This window comes from Chenopodium quinoa, unplaced genomic scaffold (assembly GCF_001683475.1).
Source record: "Chenopodium quinoa cultivar QQ74 unplaced genomic scaffold, ASM168347v1, whole genome shotgun sequence".
Taxonomy (NCBI): domain Eukaryota; kingdom Viridiplantae; phylum Streptophyta; class Magnoliopsida; order Caryophyllales; family Amaranthaceae; genus Chenopodium; species Chenopodium quinoa.
In genome coordinates this window covers 2,526,748-2,532,195 of record NW_018745533.1, presented here as the reverse complement: position 1 = coordinate 2,532,195, position 5,448 = coordinate 2,526,748, and the positions used below count along the sequence as shown (strand labels likewise).

The window sequence follows — 5,448 nt, the reverse complement described above, 5'->3', positions numbered from 1 at the left end:
GGCTTCAAGACCCACTTGACCAGTGGATGGATCTAAAGAAAAAGAAACACAAGAAGAAAGCTTCCAAGGGAAATGATGGTGAAGGTGGAAATGAGGAAGATGTTGAGGAACAAGACCCACCGTGGAAAAAATGGCCAAGCGTGACGGAGGACGAGTGGAAAGACTTTATTATTCAAAAAACTTGACCCAAAGCAATTGTAAGAACTACTAAATTTAATGAGAATTGTATAATATATTGACTCTTTTTGCAGTAATGATGCTAACATTACTATTTATGTAGGAAATTCGAGAGCAAAACAAGGCAAATGCATTGCAGAAGGAGTACCGCCATCGTACGGGGGCCAAGACATTTGGTGAATGGAGGCAAACTTGGAAGAAGGAGGGTATATACCCCACTTTGACTCAAGGGTCATCTGAAGAACCCTCCAACTCCACGATCACTACGTTGGTTAGTCGTGCTGGCGATTTCATTTGTTCTCTACATTCCTTTGATAAGGACACCGGAAAATGGGTCATCAAGGAACCGGAAAAAAAAGTGGCTGATAAACTTGTAAGCTATTTGAAACTTTAGCATAAATTTACCATACAAAAACATTATATGTATCCATGTTTATATTTTTTTCTTATGCTACAGCTTGAGTACACTACAGAAGTTGTTGAAGGCAAGCTGGTCCCGACTATAGAGAAAGACCCTTTCACCTTGGCTTTGGGAAAGCCCTACCATCCAGGCCGGGTAGTAGGTATGGGAGGGACGTTGCTAGGATGGGAGAAGGTGATGGGTTCAGAATACACAAAAACGGGAAGATCTCGAGCAAGTGTTAACTCACCGGAAGAATTGGATGCCAAGGTGGCATCCATCAAGGAACAAGTTCGCAATGAGTTAATAGGTGAATTCAATGCTTGGGCGAAGCAAATGAACTTACCCTTGCCGTTACCCCCGACTACACCGGTTGACTCAAGTAGTCACCCAAAAGGACAAGGAGAAGATGAGAGACATGGAGAAGAGGAGATACATGAGGTAGTTTACTATCTATTAGTTTTGGCCTAGCTAGTGAGTTACGTGAGATCTAATGTGGCATTATTGATTAATTATTGCATGTTGTTACTCCAACACATGCGGACTCGAGGGAGGTTGATAATCCAACACCCTATGAATTTCCAGATTTAGAGGTGAATTTAGGATTCGAGGGAGCGTGTTTGGTTTTAACATAGTGAATTTAGTTACATGATCAATTGTGTAGGAAAAGACCCTTTTTGATAATTTCAGTTTTTACAAGTGAATTTCGTTACTGGTGTAGGTAGAGACCGAGTGTACACTTCTAGACCTGGGGCTATCAAATGGAGGAGAGTTGCAGTTGGTGGCGTATGGTAGTGCAAGAGCGACAACTGGTGATACGGTCCATTTCCAATCGCTTAGGCCACAACATTACTCGGTCTGGATCAATTCTTACATTGCTAGGTTCGAAAACATCCTACTACCGGTTCCTATAGTGGATGATGGGATTACTCTTCTTTGGGAAGCAAAGGGTAGTGTAGGCGTCGCTCGAAGTGCGCCTACGTTAAAGCATGTTGTGAATATGCTTGGCACTCATAGGAAGTGGGAATTTACATAATACGATTAGGGACAAGGAAAGTAGGGAGCCACCAACAAGTTTTTAAGGAACTTGTAAACCGTTCACGGATCATAAAAAGGCAACCACGATAAGGGACAACGATAGGCAACAACGATTGACCCGTGAAGGTTACACCCCATTCATAATCCATGAGATTACTAACTCCATATGGTTCGGAACCACGAAAGGAGGATCGAGGATGATGGTACGAAGTGAGTCATGGAGTCACATTCTCCCGTATTGGCCTCTACTCGATTCTTATAGTGAAAAGTGATTCCTGCGATCTCAAAGGCATACAAACAAAATATTTAATTTCCTCCAAACTATTATTAAGCTAAATTGGTTGAATATTAATGCAACACATAATTCTAAAATATTAGTGATCACTTGATTAAACAACAAGATTAAAAAGGAACCTAAATCGGTCGTCCAAATTATCTTATTATGCGTGATTTTCAATTACATAATCCCTTTAAACATGCAATATGGTGATCATAAATAATAATAGAATAAACATTAATATCAGAAGCAATTTAACAATAATTCCAACAATATAAAATCGTTAGAAAAATAATAGAAATAAGAGGAACATAATTCTTACTTTGATTCTGTTTGTTTGCAACTACAAAATAATAATCGAGTTAGTAACTTCAATAAAATAATAATAAAACAACAATTAAATTAAATTAAACAAAGTAGAGTTGATTTAGGGTCAAACCCTCAAACAGTTCTACCTTTCACTCCTTGGCTTAAGGACAGAACCACGAGTAAAGTATGGACTCCTTGGAGTACTTGAAGAAGGAATTTTGAAATAAGAAGGGTAGGCTAGTGTTTAGGCTAAAGCATAAAAAAGAGAAAAATAGAGAATTAATTCTTGCCCCGTACATCAGAAATGAGGGGGTATTTATAGAGAAAATGTGCTGAGGGAGCACACGGAACCCTAAAATGATAAAAACCCTAAAAAAGTATCCCGCGACACGGAAAACTGTACCGTGACACGGGAAGTCCCATCGTCAGACGGGAAACATTCCCGTGACACGGTGCATTTTTAGTGTGACGCGGAAAATTTTCAGTAAATAGGGAAGAAAACACGTTAAGGGTCACGGGAAATCCCACCGTCAGACGGGAATGATTCCCGTGACACGGTGGGTACCTGCCGTGGCGCGGGAATTCCCAACCCGCTTTTCCGTCTAAATACATTTTTAACCCTAATTTCATTCAGCATTTTAAGTGTCGATTGACAATTTCGGGCCTTTTCTGATTTATTATCATTTGGGCTAAAATATGAAAATAATTAAATAAAATAAAAAAAAGGTTTGGGCCAAAAATAAATAATACATTAATAAATAAAAAAAAGGTTTGGGCTAAAATTAAATAATAAATTTGGGCTGAAATTAAAACTATGCTTTTATCAAACATCAAGACTAATCCATGGACTGTTCAAAAATATGAATTTAATCAAATAGGATTTTTTAAGCACTCTCGGGATTAAATACTGAACCCGACCAATAGTGGCGGTGAAAGGTTGTTCATCATCGGGTTTGGTTTTGGGGAGACATTTTTAGGTGTCTACAGGTAGCTATGTGCAATGGCCACGTGCTTGGGAGAGGTTGATCAACGAGGTAATATTTATTTTGATGTTGTGCAAAATAACAAATCTGCATGCGTACTTACTAGCTTAACCCCCGGCCAAAAATTTTTGAACTCTAATTATCTTTGTTTGATCAGATTTCGAAAAAAAGTCAACCATCAAAGAGAAGGAAGGTGGAGAAGCCTAAAAGCGTTGATCAACCTACAAAGAAGATGAGTGAACAAGGGTCGAAGAGTGAACAAGTGTCGAAAAAGAATTCTTAAAAAGGTTCAGCCATGCAACCTACTCCACTTGTTGGAGACAATGTCCTTCAATCGCTCATTAAGGATTTAACTTTTCTACACAATCGTTTTAGTCATTTGCCTAGTGACGATCCCATTGAAATTGCACTTCCTAAGGCAATGTTCCATTATGATGAGGATGCAAGTGCATGGTTAAACAAACAAGATGTGAAGGAATTTTTAAGAGGTTCAATGCTTAACATTTCTCTCATTCAAATATTCATGAGGTACGGGCACATGCCACTTAAATTAATTATGTTATTCACATTAGTGTTGTTTATCCTTCATATATATGTCAATTAATTTTTCATTGTCCATGCACACAGAGCACTACGAGAGCACTTACGTGACACTGATTCCCCTAGTAAAGTTGGGTGGTTTACCCCGAACAGATATCCGAGACTAGAATCTTACACAACTCCCCCGAGGTGATGTATTATGTTAATCATAGTATTAAGGAATCAATGCGTGCGGGAGACAAGTTCATATTCGCCCCATGTTATGAAGAGTACGTTTAACCATGTGTAATTCAATTATTTCTACATTTGAATTATATGTTGTACCCTAATTATTGATTTGTTTGTGTATTGTGAATTTATGTAGGTTTCATTGGTTCCTCATGGTGATTTGTCCTGCTAATAACACAATCTTTCACCTTGATTCAGCTCGATCAACAAAGAAGTACCTCGTGATGTCTATACTACAAAAGTAAATATAGCTACCTAGTGTTGATTATCTTAACCTAACTCATTTAGTAGTCAAACTAATAAAATTTGAATTTACTTTCCTATAGTATTATGAAAAAGATACATGGCCGTGCTCCACGTGGTCCTACATGGAAATCACCTATGGTAATGCCACATCATATTGTGATTATCTTAATAAACATTGCTAAAACAATTGTGGATTTTATGTGAAGTTTGATTCATTTGATTTTTTCCTATGCAAGTGCCCACAACAAATAATGGAGTTGATTGTTGATTAGGGGATTTTTCCCCACCAACCACCATCTGACAAGTGGACCAATCAGGTTCCGCCATGTGTCCGTCACATGGGCCAATAGGAGCCTGCCACGTGTCAAGCAGTGATCCGTCCACTATGGACCAATTACGACACGACACATGTCCTTCCCATGACACCTGGGATAACCGGTCACCTAGGCCCAACTTCCGAGGGAAGCCCAATCAGCCCAAGGTTAACCAAAACCTAGATTGACACGTTTCTCGAGGTTATAAATACCTCCCTTAATCCTCATTAAGGGGGATAACACGCTAAAAACGCAGATTACACACATTAAATACTCTCACCTAGAGAGACCCAATCACTTTAATTTCCGCATTAATTACTCCTTAATCAAGTACTAACTTGACCGTCGGAGGCGGATCTCCAATCATCCGGAGCATCCGTTTGTTTTGCAGGTACAGGCGTCCGGTCCCAGTCTCGGAATTGTAACTCTCCCGCAGGACATCAGAAAACCCCGAAACATCTTGGCGCCATCTGTGGGGAGAGTACTTCTGAGATGGCATCCACGTTTGTACCGACTCCTGAAGAGAGACGTCCCCTGGACGACCCTCTAGTTCAGTCGGCCCACGATACTGAGAATGAATTTGAAGTTGAAGCTCACACAGCTTCAGACGGGACCCTAAGGGCCCGACGTACCCGTCATACCGAAAGGAGGGAACGGGAACATCTTCAAACTGGAAGCGAGCCAGCAGGCGCACCGCCTGTTCGGCAGCAGCCGACTGATGGGTCTGCTCCCATCACAAGGAACGAACTCATGACCTTCATGAGGGACTTCAAGGGAGAAATTCAAGAGTTGATCAACAAGAAGCCGCCTGCTCTAGACAAGGAGCAGTCGGCTAAGAAACCCTCCACTTCACTGAAGAGGAAACCAGTTCAAGGGCGAGAGGCGACCCCTCATCCTAAATCTAGGAAGTGGGAGCCACCTGCCCTTGATTTCACA

General features: G+C 40.5%; 1 long non-coding RNA gene across 1 annotated transcript; it reads left to right on the top strand.

Moving 5' to 3' along the window:
- The first annotated feature begins 1,492 nt into the window (after positions 1-1,492).
- Positions 1,493-3,537, top strand: LOC110715971. The gene is made up of 3 exons (XR_002510360.1): positions 1,493-1,527; positions 3,189-3,235; positions 3,342-3,537. It is a non-coding gene; the product is annotated as an uncharacterized LOC110715971 (long non-coding RNA).
- Positions 3,538-5,448: the final 1,911 nt, after the last annotated feature.